The sequence below is a fragment of the Cervus elaphus genome, chromosome 21 (genome assembly GCF_910594005.1).
Source record: "Cervus elaphus chromosome 21, mCerEla1.1, whole genome shotgun sequence".
Taxonomy (NCBI): Eukaryota; Metazoa; Chordata; class Mammalia; order Artiodactyla; family Cervidae; genus Cervus; species Cervus elaphus.
Genome location: NC_057835.1, coordinates 16,087,094 through 16,103,982, shown reverse-complemented (window position 1 = coordinate 16,103,982; position 16,889 = coordinate 16,087,094).

Here is a 16,889-nt window from a genome sequence, read left to right as displayed (position 1 = left end):
TGGAATTGAACTGCTTTGAATTAAAACCACAAAACAATGCTTTGCCAGTTCGACCCCCTGTGCAGATGCAGAAACATCCCAGAGTTGAGTTTTTTTTTTTCATCTGAAAAGTGGGACTTGATGATCCAGTATGTGTGAAGTTAATGGAAATGATGGTGGCTGAGATAGTCATGCACACTAGAGAAAAATATACCTGGAGCCTGGTGCCTGAAAGGCCTCCCCTCTGCATTAGGTGTTATGATGATGTTGGCCAAAATGTTCGTTCAGAATTCTTCATAACATGTTACAGAAAAACCGGAACAGAGTTTTTAGCCAACCCAGTAATACAGAACCATTGCTGAAACAGGTCTTGAACCCACTTCTTCTTCCCTATGACCTCCAGTGCCCTTTTTCAGACACTTTTCAGTCTTTTACCCCACCGGTCTCTTGCTCCATCCCAATCCAATCCTCAGGGCAATGAGTTTCATTCCTAAAGAGTAACTAGCTATTTTACTCTGGCTTGTGTGTATGTTAAGTCACTTCATTCATGTCCAACTCTTTGCAACCTCATGGCCTGTAGCCCACCAGGCTCCTCTGTCCATGAGATTCTCCAGGCAAGAATTACTAGAGTGGGTTGCCATGCCCTTCTCCAGTGGGTCTTCCCTACCCAGGGACCGAACCGATGTCTTCTGCATTGGCAGGTGGATTCTTTACCACTGAGCCGCCCTTTAATAGCTCTCCATCACCTAGAACAGCTTGCAAATTCTTCAGCCCCTATTTCTCAGATGCATAGAAAACTGCAGCTTGCTTCCCCTGATGTGCTGCTGCTGCTTCCTTTCACTTGGAGACAACTCCAACTCAAGCTATGCAAAGTACTCCCCATTTAAAGATCCTACCTCGGTCCTGGAGTACATTCACCTTCTCTGCCTGAAGCGATCTGATCACCTCCTCTTGACTACCTTTTGACATCTTACCCCTTCTGGGTAGTTCCAGTATTGGTTATATATATGGAAGTAGTAGAAGATGGATGCTTGAAATTCAGTTAGAACTAAGATTACATACAGTTGGTATTTAATAAATGCTTTTGAAATAAAATTTAAGAAGGAAAAAAATCCATCCTAAAATTCAGGGATCCAGATATTCCCTAGGAATCTCCTCCTAGGTGAAGACCAAAATCATCATAGGTTTTTCTACTAAATTCTCATGATTCTACCAAAGTGGGCACTGCCTTTCTTCCTTTCTGGAAATTCTTTCCTGGCCGGAACCCCTTCCTGCCCTCAAAGCCCTGCAGAATGCTGCTGCAGAATGCTGGGGGCGGGTAGCATGTTTCTTGCAGCAAAGACAAAGACTACACTGTTTATTGCCTGTCCTCAGAATAAGATGATGCAAGAAAAAGATGAGACAAGACTGGCCGATGAGCTGAGCAGATGGGCATCTGGATAAATGCAGAATTATCATCTATTCTTGGACAATTAAAATCGAGGGGATGGGTCAAAAGGTGCAGAGAGCCCCTCCTTCTTGCCTGAGTCTTGAGCTTTCCTCTTCTCTTACTTATCAGAGAAAGGTCTGCACTTTGGAGCTAGTAAATCTGCTTGGCAGGTAATCGCTACCCATCCACCAGCTGCTGCCTTGGCAAAAGGCACATCGCCATTGCCATGGCAACACAGAGGCAGGCAAATGGCGAGCAGGCCTGGCCCCTGGCCAAGGTAATCCGATGACATCGCGCTTTGTTAATAGAAAGAGAAAAGCAGGCCAGAGCCGCTTGCCTCTGCCTTTGCCAGTAAAGGCTGGAGGAGAGCAGAGCGCAGGGCTCATTAACCCGCCTGACCAGCTGTTGGCTGCTGCTTGCCAAATCCGACAAGTGGCCCGGGCTTTCTCTCTCCCTAACCCTTGTCATCTTCCAGGGAGGCTGGGCCCTGGGGGAACAAGGGCCTTTTCTTGGTGATGTCATCCGGGTATTTGTAGAATTTCCTCTTTGTGGGAAAGTTCTCTGGCAGAATCTGAAGGGATCTAACTTCCCTAGGAAGACCCCTTGGCCTTTTGAATTTTGAAAAAAGATTTTTCTAGATGAGAAAGGAGTATGGGGTTATGCAGGAAGCAGGTTGGTGAGGGGGATGGGTCACTGATATTTTAAGTCATGCCTAACCTTAAGCAGTTTTCAGGTAGGAACGTTTAACATTGCAAAACCCCTCATCAGGAAAAATAAGGCAAAGACTATCTTCAACGAGACAAAAAAGGATTACCTTGGAAAAACCAGTTGTGAAAGAAAGGGAGCTAACATATTGAGTGCCTAGTACATGGCAGATGGCTCATGTATACAAAATCCGTGCCAGGTGGGTGCTAGTATCACAATTGTACAGATGAGGAAACCAAATGTGCAAGGAGCTTGCCAAGGTCACACAATGACCTTGAAGCAAGGTTCCATCACTGAGCTGAGATTAAAGCCCAGATCAGTCCAAAGTGCATATCCTTTCTTTCAGTCCACACAACAGTGACCTCAGCTATTCTCACAGTGTTATTGACATCTTGGAGAACATCTGGTTTCATGGGAATAAAAAATAGGGCAAAGGATTTCTTGGAATTCATCAATATGTGCCTAGTAAACACTTTACAAAGATAGACACCAATTTAGTTTTCCATGACCTTTATTTAAGGTTTTAATACTCTCTACATTAAGTGTCCATGTACTGGACATTTTGCGTATATTATCATTATTCTCCAAAATAGGGATTCTAATCATAGTTTATGGATGAAGCAACAAAGCCTTGGGCTGCCTATGGGGAAGTAAAAAAAAAAAAAAAGCATGATAACAGGGTTGATCAAACTGGGAAATCTGGAACATTGGTAGCTATATATGTCTATAGCCTTGAAGTCTTAACAAGCAGGTACCTGGAACAAAGCTAGGAGGGGAGGGCAGGGTTCCTGTGATTGAGGGGTGGAGATGCAACATGAGGAAGGGCTGGAAAAAATCTAAGACAGGCTGACTTTTTACCCCAGGAGCACAATCTACATCCAGGGAACCGGTAGGTCTTATCTCTCTGAAACTGGCTAATTTTTTCTCCAAATAGAAAAAACACTTGCAGGAGGAAAGAAGTCAGAGCAAAATAGAGTTCATGGCTGAAAGAAAGTGGTAGTCTGGTGCTTTTCATGAGCTCTGGTGCTTTTCATGGTTGAAGTATTTGCAGCCAGAACCATGGGATAGCAGAGCTGAAGAATGTAAGGAAAAGATTAGCATTCATCATGACTATCATTCTATCTTCCTTTTTGCATTTGAAGCTGTTCTCTCTGTGACATAGATATTATAATTCCCATATATGATCAACTAAGATGCAGAAAATAGTTAACCAACTTAAGGAAAAAATGAAATGAGAGGACACATTTTCTCATCCTTAGTCATTGTTCTCTCTGGCTTTCTGAGATCCACATATAGATCTCAATAGTTCAAGTTCAGGAATGTGGCCCAGTGAAATAGCATGAATCAATGTGGGCATAGGAGATCAGAGGTCAAGGAAAATAGGGACCCAAGATAGGATGCTGAGCAGTAAAGCGGAGAAGCTAATTCCTTCTTTGGTTTGAGGTTAAGAATGGATTGAGGAAATTAGACAACATGGAGTCAGGAGCAAGGCAGATTTAGTGTGGTGAGGATAACACACAAAACCATGAGTGAGCTGTGAAGTATGTATTAAAGATTCTTGTAATAGACCGGTGGGGGTCAAGAGAGAGGCTGTAGGGAGAAGAGCTGGAGCAGCAGCCTTCGCAACTTCGCAACTTTAACACTTAGGCATTTCCCCAATGTCAGACTTTATGTATATAATATCACAGAATCCTCCCAGCAACCCACCGAAATAGGCATCATTATTTATCTCTCTATTTAGAGATAAGAAACTGAGGCAAAGGGAAGTGAGGTAACCTGCCCATGCTCCCTGCATTGGCTATCTTTTGCGGTGTAACTAACTATCTCCAATGTACAGGCTCAAAATAATACATACTTACTATCTTACATTTTCTTCAGTCAGGAAACAGGACATGGCATATCTGGGTTTTCTGCTTTACAGTTTCCCATAAGACAGCAATCAAAGTGTCCTCTTTGAGTGGTTTTGACTGGGGAAGGCTCTATTTCTAGGTTGATTCACACAACTATTGGCAAAATTCAGCTTCCCACTGTCTAACACAAGCTGTTGGCTAGAGGTCAGCCTCATTTCTCCCACATGGCAACTTGCTTCTTCAAAGCCAGCAAGAAACTGCTGAGAAGATGGAAATCACAATTTTTTGTAACCTCATCACCAAAATGACAACCGTACGGTGTTGCCGTATTCTCCTGGTTAGAAGCAAGTTATTCAAACGGAGGGGATTACACACAGCTACAACGACCAGGAAATGGGATTGTTTGGGAACATCTTAGAGGTTCTGCCTGTCCCCAACTCCCCAGCTGATAAGCAGCAAAGGTAAGACTTGAAGCCAGCTATTTTTTCTCCAGAGTCCATGCTCTTAGCCACCATTATCTTACAGCTACTCAGCCACGTGACCTAGGGCTAAACACTGTACTTTTGTGAATCTTCATTGTCATTTTCTGTAGAACATCCAGTGATAATATTTGCATTTCAAGATTGCTCTTGGGATCATATATAATGCATATAAAATCCCTAATACATCTGTGTTTCCTAATGTGTTGAAGAGCACTCGGATAAGCTGAAATGGTGGTTAATATAGGTATTGCTATTTCATTAGAGTAATCCAGCCTAACTTGGAGGCTAAGGGGCACTACCCTCCCATTGAACAGCACAGTCTCTTTACTGACCTATGCTATGTCATCCTTGGTATCTGCATTTTCCTTCTGCTAGAAGCCCCATTTAATTCCCAGCGTTTCCTCTCCTCCCACCGCAGTGGGCTTGATGTTCCTTTCATCATACAATTGCCTCTGGGACTGAGATAGACCATAGCCTGCAGGTGTGACTTATCAATGGACCATTGGTAGAAAAACTCAAAGCACACCCTGGAATATTCCAGAAAACTCTTGCAAACTCATCTTCTCACCTTTTTTTTTTTCCCCACTTTGCCTTTCTTCTTACTGCCTCACAAGATTGTAGGTAACTAATGTACATCCACGCCTGTCTTCTGATCAACTTTAAAGCTATTTCCCTACAGCCTGAGTGAAGCACATATCTTGTCCTGGACAAGATCCTGGATAAAACTGGGAAGAAGCTTTTGTCAGTTACTACTGGACTGCAGCAGTCGTGTTTCATTATTTCTCTAGAGTAGAAACAATGTAAGGTACAAGTTGCTGTTCACAATTTCTCTGTTGTGCCAGATATCCTTACTCTTCTGTTAAAGAGGGACAAAAGAAAATCTCTAGGCTATAGAGAATAGCATCCTATGAGTCTTACAAACCTAGTCTAATTGATCTTACCTCTCTTGGGATTCCCCTGTGGCTCAGCAGGTAAAGAATCCGCCTGCAATGCGGGAGACCTGGGTTTGATCCCTGGGTTGGGAAGATCCCCTGGAGAAAGTAAAGGCTACCCACTCCAGTAATCTGGCCTAGAGAATTCCATGGACTGTGTAGTCCATGGGGATGCAAAGAGTGGGACATGACTGAGCAACTTTCACTTTCTATTATTACTTTTTTAGAACCAGTGATGATTCCTCTAGCCCACATTCTTGACATTATTACAGAAACTCATCCCCAACGCACAACAGGATCCAGGTGACAACACCTGAGAAATACTATTTTTGGTTATTGTGTTGGGAATTGGGATGGTAGAGTTAAAAAATGGAAGTCCTTTCTTGAAAGGGCTCCATTGAGTATGTTTTAGCTTAATTTCTCATGCTTCATAGTGGCAGGAGACCTGTATTCCAGTCCTGATTCTTAAACCATCACTATGTGGTTTCAAATAACCTCTTCCCTCACCAGTAATCAGTTCCCTCAGCTATCATATGGAAAGCTTTAATCACGCTCTGTAAGTGTCCTGGGATTGGACAGTGAAATCACTTTTTTCCTTGCATCTGTCATTGAGTTTTCTGTGTAAAATGTAGCTCGAGGAAAATTCTTTGTGAATCTGCACTCCAAGCTATCCTAAATATGGCAAAGCAAATCCATTTCCTGTTAAGTTTCCTTGGAAGCACAAAAAAGCAGAGATTGTGAATTCTCAGCTAAGTACATTTTTCCCCCAGACCTACTTGAGGGAGGATGGGATGGGAACACTGTGTCAGACTAAATTAAAACGTACCACACAAGTGGAGCCCTCGGCTAATCCAAACAGAATGATGGGGGTGGATGGTCAAAGTCTGAACCATTTTAATACAGGCATGAAGATAGGCCACACAGTTAGATCAGAATTTAAATAACTTCACTTCACATGTTGCATTTTAAAGCCCCACTCACAAGCACTCAAAAAACTTCCAAATGTTTCATTTGGGGAAGCAGATGCCCCTGAATGAAAACTGTTCCTCTATTGTCTTCTCCTTTCTCCCTTTTCCAGAGTTAACTGCTTATTCTCCAGGACTGAGAATTCTGGAAGATGAGGAGTCCTCTGAAAAGATGAGCTTTCCTGGTGGCTTAGCTGGTAAAGAATCCACCTGAATGAGGGAGACCTGGGTTCAATCCCTGGGTTGGAAAGATCCCCTGGAGAGGGGAATGGCTACTCACTCTAGTATTCTGGCCTGGAGAATTCCAAGAGGGTCACAAAGAGTCAGACACAACTGAGTGACTTTCACTGAAAAGACAGTGTCTCACCATTTTAGTTTGAATCTCCTGTGATATGGGCTTGGTAAGGGGCAAGTTCACAGCGTCATCTGAGACAGTGTCCCAAGTACAGACCAGAAGATGCAGCTGTTTGTCAGCCACGATGTGAGGCCTCACCTGGTTGGCCAAAACTCATTGAGCATCTCCTCGATGCCAAGCACCATCCTAGGTACCAGACATAAAGTGGTGAGCCAAACAGTGTAGCACCTGCCTTCCTGGAGCTTGTTGCTGTTGTTTTTTAGTCCCTAAGGCTCCTTGCAACTTCATGGACTGTAGCCCGCCAGGCTCCTCTATCCATGGGGTTTCACAGGCAAGAATACTGGAGTGGATTGTCATTTTCTTTTCCAAGGGTTCGTCTCGACTCAGGGATTGAACTTGCAACTCCTGCATTGGCAGGTGAATTGTATATCACTGAGCCACCAGGGAGACTTAGACTTACTGTCTTTTAAATGTAGCCAGAGGAAAAATTGAAATTACTAGGGAGGAAAGTAAATTGGTACCAATTCATTTGTACAAGGGGTGGGGTGAGATCATAAGTGACCAAGGAGTTCAAAGGTTCAAAGTGAGAGATTGGTGTGAGGCGGAATGTAATACAGGCAGAGCAAGCTATTCAGAACCAGGATATGAAAGAAGATGAGACTAGAGGAGCCCCAGTGCTTATGGAGCAAGCTGAGTAGTGAACATTAGATTATTTCGTTTTAAACAACTCTTTTTGATAGAAGAGTAAACAGCCAAAAAAGAGCCCCTTCTTGTTCTGTCTCTTGTGGTGCCAAACCAATCATTCTTAAATCTTAAAATTATGCATTTTAATATTTTCATTTGATATAGTCATATGTATACTCCCTTCTTTCTTTTCCTTAGCTACTGCTTCACAGTATGCTCCATACACATAGTTCAAATGAATGCCAAAATACTTGTTTAGCTCCCCAAATGTGTTCTAAGTGGACCCATGACTATATTTTCACAGATAGTGTAGTCCTAGGTACTACTTTTATGAAAGGATTCTTTAAATAAGAATACAACTAGAGGAGGGTAAGATAAAGAATGACTTAGAAATTGTTTTCATCTCAAGAAACTTACTGGAGTCAAAGATAGTGCACCAGGAAAAGAAAAGATTTGAATATTTGAAAGCAGCATGGCAACTACCTTCAAATCACTGATTGGGTGAAGTGTGAATAAGGAATTAATCATGTGAGATGGTGGGAAATTATAAGGAGAAAGCTATTGATGCAATCTGATGTATATATAGAAGGAGATGTACAATGCTGCCGTGAGCTTTCTAAGGAGGTATTATGCATATGCATAAGTATAGGATGGAACTTCTCCGGTGGCTCAGCGGTAAAGAATCTTCCTGCCAATGCAAGAAATACAGTTCAATCCCTGAGTTGGGAAGACCCCCTGGAGAAGGAAATGGCAACCCACTCCAGTATTCTTGTCTGGGAAATCCCATGGACAGAGGAGCTTGATGGGCTGCAGTCCATGGGGCTACAAAAGACTCAGACATGACTTAGCAAGTAAACAACTACAAACAAAGCCTAGGATGAGGAATAATGTGACACATGACCCGGGAAGTCCACATTGTGATGGGCCATACCCACCTCCCCGAATGAAGAAATTGCAACCCCAGCCATAAGTCCTTTCAGGGATTGCCTGAGCTCTAGAAAGCCACCTCACCCAAGGTCATGCTCCTTCTCAGGATGCCTCAGATTCAAAGACTGATCCGTGTGGGAGTATAGAGGTCTGACCCAACTCTAAATAATTCCTGAAAGCCAGTCTAGTTTCTGACTTTCTCATGGGTCCACCTAAAGGCTTCGGGAATGCTTTGTAGCCTGATGACTTCTTCCTTCCAATCTTATTTCTTCCCTTTCCTATCAAAGGTATTGATGCCAAGGGTATGGCTTAAAATATCATGCATGCTTGCTCTAACTCTGTCTCAGAGTCTGATTCCCAAAAAACCCTATATGTAACAGAAATCAACATATCAAAGTGCAAAACATTGTCTTCCTTTGGTAATTGTGGTTATTTGAACATGACTGAGAGATTAAGGATTTCTGCTTCATTATTTAAAGGCTATGTCCCTTTCTCTTTTTCACTATCTTCCTTCTCATTTTCCTTTTCTACTTTCCCTTTTCCCTCCCATCACTGCCTTTCCCTACTTAGTTTCAGATTGTTGGCCCAAGACTGAACATGAGCCATCATTATCCTGGTATCGTTAGAATGAGACATATCACAACAGAAGCAATTTTCAGGACCATGGGCAGCAGCCCATATGCCACCCTTCCCCCATCACATCCCCCCAACACTACAACATTTTTATTCTCTCAAGAGTTATTCCAGGAAGACACTAGAGTAATCTTTTTCAATGGGGTTGATATTATTGATATGATTCCTGCATTGGGATAGGTGGATTAGACCAGGGTCTTGTCATCCATCTTTGAGAGTGTATGATTTTGTGCTTGAATTTCTCATGCCAGTCCTGGTAATATCATTACCCTTCTGTTCAGTTCAGTTTAGTAGCTCAGTCATGTCTGACTGTTTGTGACCCCATGCACACACCAGGCTTCCCTATCCATCACCAACTCCTGGAACTTGCTTAAACTCATGGCCATTGAGTCAATGATGCCATCCAACCATCTCATCCTCTGTCATCCCCTTTTCCTTCTGCCTTCAATCTTCCTCAGCACAGGATCTTTTCCAATGAGTCAGTTCTTCACATCAGGTGACCAAAGTATTGGGGCCTCAGCTACAGCATCAGTCCTTCCAATGAATATTCAGGACTGATTTCCTTTAGGATTGACTGGTTGGATCTCCTTTCAGTCCAAGGGACTCTCAAGAATCTTCTCACAACACCGCAGTTCAAGAGCATCCATTCTTCGGCACTCAGCTTTATGGTCCAAATCTTACATCCATCCATGACTACTGGAAAAACCATAGCTTTGACCAGATGGACCTTTGTTGGTAAAGTAATGAATTTGCTTTTTAATATGATGCCTAGGTTGGTCATAACTTTTCTTCCAAGGAGCAAGTGTCTTTTAATTTCATGGCTACAGTCACCGTCTGCAGTGACTTTGGAGCCCAAGAAAATAAAGCCTGCCACCATTTCTGTTGTTTCCCCACCTATTTGCCATGAAGTGATGGGACCGGATGCCATGATCTTCATTTTCTGAATGCTGAGTTTTAAGCCAGCTTTTTCACTCTCCTTTCTCACTTTCATCAAGAGACTTTTTAGTTCCTCTTCACTTTCTGCCACAAGGGTGGTATCATCTGCATATCTGAGGTTATTGATATTTCTCCCAGCAACCTTGATTCCAGCTTGTGCTTCATCCAGTCTCGCATTTCTGTAACAGCATACTTTGAATCTGCCCAGGTATTAGATCTATACATTAATAAAACTGGGTATGAGTGTTTCTGTTGGAAAATTTCACTGAATCATTGCAAACTATTCATGATCCTCTTTATATTTGGCTGTCTGGCTTGTCTAACCAATAAAGACAGCTAAAGAGTAGGCAAATCTCCTTATATGTATTATATGAAGCATTAAATGTCTGACTCTGATTAATTTTAAATTGAATTATTTTCTTTACTCCAAAAGTTATCTATGAAATATATCTGGAACTTTTCTTTTCTCCGTACATGTTTCATGCAAATGCTGGCTTTTTAATTTAAAATGTTAATACAGGAATGTTTGCATGTCACTTCCATCATCTTTGATTTAAGTTAAGTGGAATATATCATAGGGAAAGAGAGGAAGAGCCTTAAATATTACTAGTCTCTAAGCTTCATGAGGACAGAGACCTTCCCCTTCTTGATTGCACTATATCACTAAATCACCCAAAAAGAATAGTGTTTTAAGGAAAAAAACACTTAAATTGAGCCAAGTGGAATCAAAGGCCCTACTTGCTGGAAATGAAGCAAGGACATTCATTCTAAGGACATTGCTGCTCAGAAAGGAAGAAATCCAAGTTTTGTGATATTGATATGAAGATAGTTTCCATGGAGTGCAAACTCAAGCAAAGAACAAATAACTCTCTCCTCCATAGGGAGCTTATGTGCTTTCCCTGACAAAGTGTTGCCTTGGACTTCAGAGAGGACATATTAGTTTTACTCAAAGGACTGGAAACTGTCCTTAGGGGAAATGAAAGTTAACTTGAAGTACTAATCTCATTGATTCTCTTTTCAAATGAGTTGAGAAATGGTCAGCATGACCTGCCTTGAGTGGACCTGCCTACTGGCCCTATGCCTTAGGCCACAAAGACTCTTAAAATAGCAAAGGCACTGTAAACAGCCTGTTCTTTAATACTACTTCTAATAGTAATAATAGCAAAATAATAAAATGAAACATAAGAATTATAATAAGAGCTTCCACATAGAGGTCCTTATTACATGCCAAGCACTACTTGAAGCATTTGACAACACTTGATTCTCTGAACAACTCCTGTGCTATATTATTGTTTTATAAATTTTATATTTCACAATGTGACAACTCAGGCTTGGACTTGTCCAAAGTTAAGAAGTAAAAACAAAATGAAATGTTTGTTGAATTGATGTATAAATTCTATAACCCTGATAGTTCAACCTGTTGTACAATGAATTCTTCAGATAAATACTTGATTTCTATGAATTAATCAATTAACTAAACTTAATTCAAGTAAATGCTTGATTAGCCATAGAATTTCAAAAATTAAAAATAATGTTGACAGTTGGTCAAAAAAAATCAGAAAACCTAAGACGTAGCCCCCTCTCCTGCCATTCATGGTGGCAAAAAATGTGTGGAATTTCGTCTTTCTCTGAATTACAGAAAAGTGATCTCTATGGTGTTTTCTGGGGTATTTGAAAAACAATAGTGTCTGAATATCCCTGTCAGACAGGAAATAATGAATAAGCCTCCTAAGTGAAGTAAAAAGGGATAATTCTTCATCCTGGTTTGATCAAAACCTGCATTGTGAAAATGAGTTTAAAAATATGCTTTAGGTACATTTCCTGACCAAGTCAGTTTTCTGCCTGGATGAAATTAATTAAAAATTCCTCTGCACACCATCCTCACCCTCTGCCTCCAAGTCCCTCTGCAGACAGAGAGGTAAGTGGGGATCCCCAGCTTTGTGATTGAGAAGCACCCAGAATCTGTGCTGGCTGTGAGACGACAGGCGAGTCTTTTCACTTTAGTAGACTCCAGTTCCTCCTTTTGAGGGGGAACAACGGCCAACAGGCAGGCAGCAACAACCTGCCTGATCCCCGGGGCATCGCTCAGCCAAGCATTCTTTGATTCTGAATCACAATAGACATTATCACCAATTCTTCTATGTTTTCTTGCTCTAGACATTTCTTACAGTATTAAGCATACAGCCAGACCAAACCAATATACTCATTCATTCATTCTCCTTTTTTCCTTTCAACAAGTGTTTCTTGAATGCCTGCTATGTACCATGTGTTGACATAGGTAGGCTCAAGGGCTGACATGGTGAAAACAGTTTTTAAAAATCCTGTCATCAAGAAGCCTCATCTATGCTAGAAGGAGATGGACAAAAGGCAAGGAAACAAGTAAAATAAAAACTGTGTCAGATGATGTAAGTAAATGAAACAGGGAAACAGAGTGGGCAGTATGGAGTGTTAACCTGAAACAAATGGACTGCCAGGTTTATTTGGAGTCAACGGAGAATTGCAATAGGGGATCTGCAACTATGATGAACCACATGCAAATCTTCCCATGGCAAGGGAAGGAAATATCTTTTATAGATAGTAAAAGGAAGTTGGGAGGGTTCTCAGAAACAAAGAATCCATGGCTATTTATTGGCTGAGCTCTTGCCAGGAAAGAAGAGGAGTCTTTCTTCCTGTTGGACTCTGCTATCATCACTGGGTATGAGAGCTCCCCCTTCTGGTCTCTGACTCTCTGTAAGTGAAGTTTCTTTTGGCTTATTATTATAATTTTTTTTTTTTTTTTTTAAATAGGAGGTGGCTCTTTCTTGGAGGCTCAGCAGTAAAGAACCCACCTACCAGTACAGGAGACATGGGTTCCATCCCTGGGTCGGGAAGATTCCCTGGAGAAGGAAATGGCAATCCATTCTAGTAGTCTTGCCTGGAGAATCCCATGGACAGGGGAGTCTGGTGGGCTACATCCATGGAGGTCTCAAAGAGTCAGACATGACTTAGCGACTGAAACAACAGACAAACAAAAATAGGTTGGGTTGATTTGGTCACACAGAACACCAGAGACAGTAGAGGCAAAGGAGAGAGTGAGCTGAAAAGACATCTGGAGGAAGAATTTACCAAGCAGAGAGAATGCAATGCAAGGACCTTGAGGCAGAAGCCACTTGGTGAGGTCAAGGAAAGCAAGGTCACTGTGGCTGCAGCAGTGTGAGGGAGGCGTGCCGTGACCTGACTCAGTTCCAGTGAAAAGAGATCGACGTGGGGCCACGGTAAATGCAAGGTGGTGGGGCTGGCAGCCCTTCTATGAAAGACTGCATTGTGGAGGTCTGCCTCACAGACCCGCCTGCGCTCACCACCCAAGGTGCGTCTTCAGAGTTCATCCACAGGTGTGACTCAAACACTTGCTGTACTTCTCCAGATAAGGTCTGTTCATGGCTTACTGTAAAACACATGGGATTTTTTTATTTTTTTTTTAAAACACTAAGGAGTTTGGATACTTTTTTGTACAATTTCAACTCTTAAAACAGTAATAATATTGCACATATGCAAAAATATGTGTAAATAATCCAAGTCAAGATGTGAGGAAAATTCAATGGAATGTATATAATAATAAATAAATCTAACTGTATTATAAAGGAACAGTGTAACCAGCCTGATGCAGGTGGGAAAGAGGAAAACTAACCCTAAGTTATTTTTTAAAAAATAGTATTTTTGACCGCACGTGCCGCCATGCACTCAGTCATGTCTGATCCTTTGCGACCCATGGACAGTGGCCCGTCAGGCTCCTCTGTCCATGGGAATTCCCAGGCAAGAATACGGGAGTGGGTTACCATTTCCTTCTCCAGGGAATCTTCCTGACCCATGTCCCCTGCATTGGCAGGCAGATTCTTTACTGCATGCTATAGAGCAAAAGAAAAAAAAAATACCCTGCAAAATATTGGTTATTTGTATTATAATAGTACAATTATCATTCAAAAGTATCAGTATGATCTCATAATTTTTAAGATAGATAGGAATGTGTGTACAAATGGGGTTAAATACATACATTCTTTCTGACTCTTATCTCTGAAAGAACCTAGATGTAAATGACACCTCAGTAGCAATGAACACATCTAGCATCTAGGTGTGGGTTTCTAAATACCATTATCCAATAGAAATTACCAGGCCTTCTTGGAGAAATGACGGATGGCAGGGAAAGCCCAACATGGAGCTCGTTGGCAAACTATGCGTAGCTGAAAACTAGACACAGTGAAATCGGGAAACAAACAAGAGTGACTAAAAACCAAACATGACTTTCATTTTTCTTATCTTTTTGTTGTTGTTGTTCTATTTTGTTCTTTTCTTCCTTCTATTTTTCTGAGAACCAGCTGACCAGCATAACATTGTTTTGTGGCACCAGAATAAGAATATGCTTCAAAAATCATGGTATCAATCCTAAAAGACCTAAAAATCAATCTGAAGGTGTTCCTAATAGCTTAATCATGTTCAATAGGTACAAGAAAATAAACAACAATAATGGATTATAACTCTCAAAAACTAGAATAAATATCCATAAGTTAAAGCAATATAAATTTTAAGAGAAAAAAAAAAACAAATAAATGGGAGAAGTGGAAAAATTCTTCCTTACAGGAGAACTTTAATATATGAAGAAGAAAAAATAGAAATAGAAAATCACCCTTTGGGGAACACCATAGTAATAATTGTTGCCAAGAAGAACTATTAATAGATAATAAAATTAATGGGTGATAGTAGGATAATAAACAGCTTATTTGCATAACCTCAAAATATCTCCCCACAAAGTCATTATTGAATACAAAGGGGGAAATTGTAACATTAGAGGGCAGCAATCTGGTAGCTGTAACTTTGTGTGTATGCCTGCTGAGTCGCTTCAGTCGTGTCTGATTCTTTGCGACCCTATGACTGTAGCCCGCCAGGGTCCTCTGTCCATGTGATTCTCCAGGCAAGAATACTGGAGTGGGTTGCCATGCCCTCCTCCAGGGGATCTTCCCGACCCAGGGATCAAACTGCATCTCTTATGCCTCCTTGTATTGGCAGGCAGTTTCTTTACCATTAGTGCCACCTGTGAAGTCCCAGCTATAACCTTATGCAACTGTTATTAAATCACCAGTAATATCGATCATAAGGCATTAACATTTTGCAAAAAGTGATTAACTTCCTGAGTCTTTGTTTTATTATCAGCAAAATAGGCATATCCTTGCCTACCTCAGAAGGTTATCGTGAGAGTTCAATGATGTATATGTATTAATCGAAAGCATGTGGTATACAACTTGGTACTCCTATTCAATCAGTGCTGATCCTCCTTTTCCAATAATTTGATCCCAGTATCAAATTATTTCTATTTATTTCAAAAGGATCACCTTAGATCCCACACCCAGTATGTCGTTCAATTTTTTTTCTCCAGTTTGATCCCCAAGTTTGAGTCTGCCAAGTTACTTTTAAAGCAACTTTTCTGCGGTAGGCAAAATTCTCATGATACTAGATTATACTTCCCCTTCTCACAAGTTTACAAGGTTTATTTACAGTTTACAAGGCCATTTCCATTACTGACACATTCCACATTCCACTGCCTAGGCAGCCTACAACATAAAATTATTATGAACCACATTTTATAGATGAACATGGAAACTCAGAAGGGTGACGATTTGTCCCAAGAGCAATGGTTCACAAATGGACAGTCAGAACTTGAACTTGAGAGGATTGCTCTTTTGAACACATGGCGGCCCTCTGAATTATGGCAAGTGACTATAGTATACACCACAGACTCATTTAAATGGCAGCTCTGTCCCCAGAGAGAGGACGTGTATTTCCAACACTGAGCCCTTCATCCATCTCTCTCTGATAGGAATATAAGTTTCAAGGCGCAGAAAAGTTGAAGCTAAGATAGATGTTTTAATGAGCAATTGCAGCTGCTACATTTCCAGTTGGCCTCTTGGTTTTGAGAGTTGTTCCAAATTGTTTGTTCTGGTTTTTATTCAGCTCTTATCTCTTCCTTTCTTACAAGAGGGAAAATGAGAAAACTCATGTAAACAGACAGGACAGGAAGTAACGCAAGGAAGATAGTTACAGCCTGCTGCTATCCACAGTTTTCCCATTCTCACTAAAAAGAGGATAAGAGGAAAGCAGAAGTAGAAAAGAAACCATATTGAGGAGGAAGTACTCAGCTTTAAGGGCCGTTATGTGCAATCCAGATGCCCTTGCTCTATTAACCTTTGGGGAGAAAGATACTTCAGCTGTGAGATAACTTAGCTGTGTCCTCCAGCACTAAGTAATTCGTTCTAATGAGTTTTCCAAGGAAAATTAATTTTTCAGCACTAAAGGAAAGAAGGCATGGAGTCACAGAAAAAAATCTGAGCAGACGTTGCAACGAGGCTTATCTAAAGAACTGCAACTAGAGAAACCTCAAAGGCATTATCCATTCTGGCATTCAGGGACATGATATGACCACTCTGCCACCTGGCTCTGACATATCCAGATGTCCCCAGAGTCTCTGAATATGAAGAAACATACTCTATCTAACCCACCCACATTTCACCTGAAAACCCGTGCACCAATATCACTGTTTGAACAATTAGCAAGAAGAGCGATTGAGATGGAACCCACAGAGAAGGTATTAGTTGGAGGAACAGATTGTGATGAATAATCCAGTCTTTGTCATCGCTACTCCAGGGAGCATTGCGCACACTGACCTCTTGCTTATGTTAGAAATGATGATTTTTATTTGATGGCCCTTTTGGAGAAAGCAAATAGTTCATGCATTTTGAGTTGGCCTGATTGGACTCCAGACTGCCTTTTCAAAGCCGGCTAGCTTATGGGGCCCCTGGGTCAGGTGACTGGTGGATTCTGCATTGGGCTTTTGTGTACAAAACAGAAGAGCCACTGGCAAGCACGGCAGGTATCTCTCCCCGAGCCATCCTGCTCAGCAGGCCAACAGCCAGGCTTACACTTGGACCAACTGTTGCAGCTTCCACCAGTCACGGGGGGCTGGAGAAATGAGACCAGTGGTACC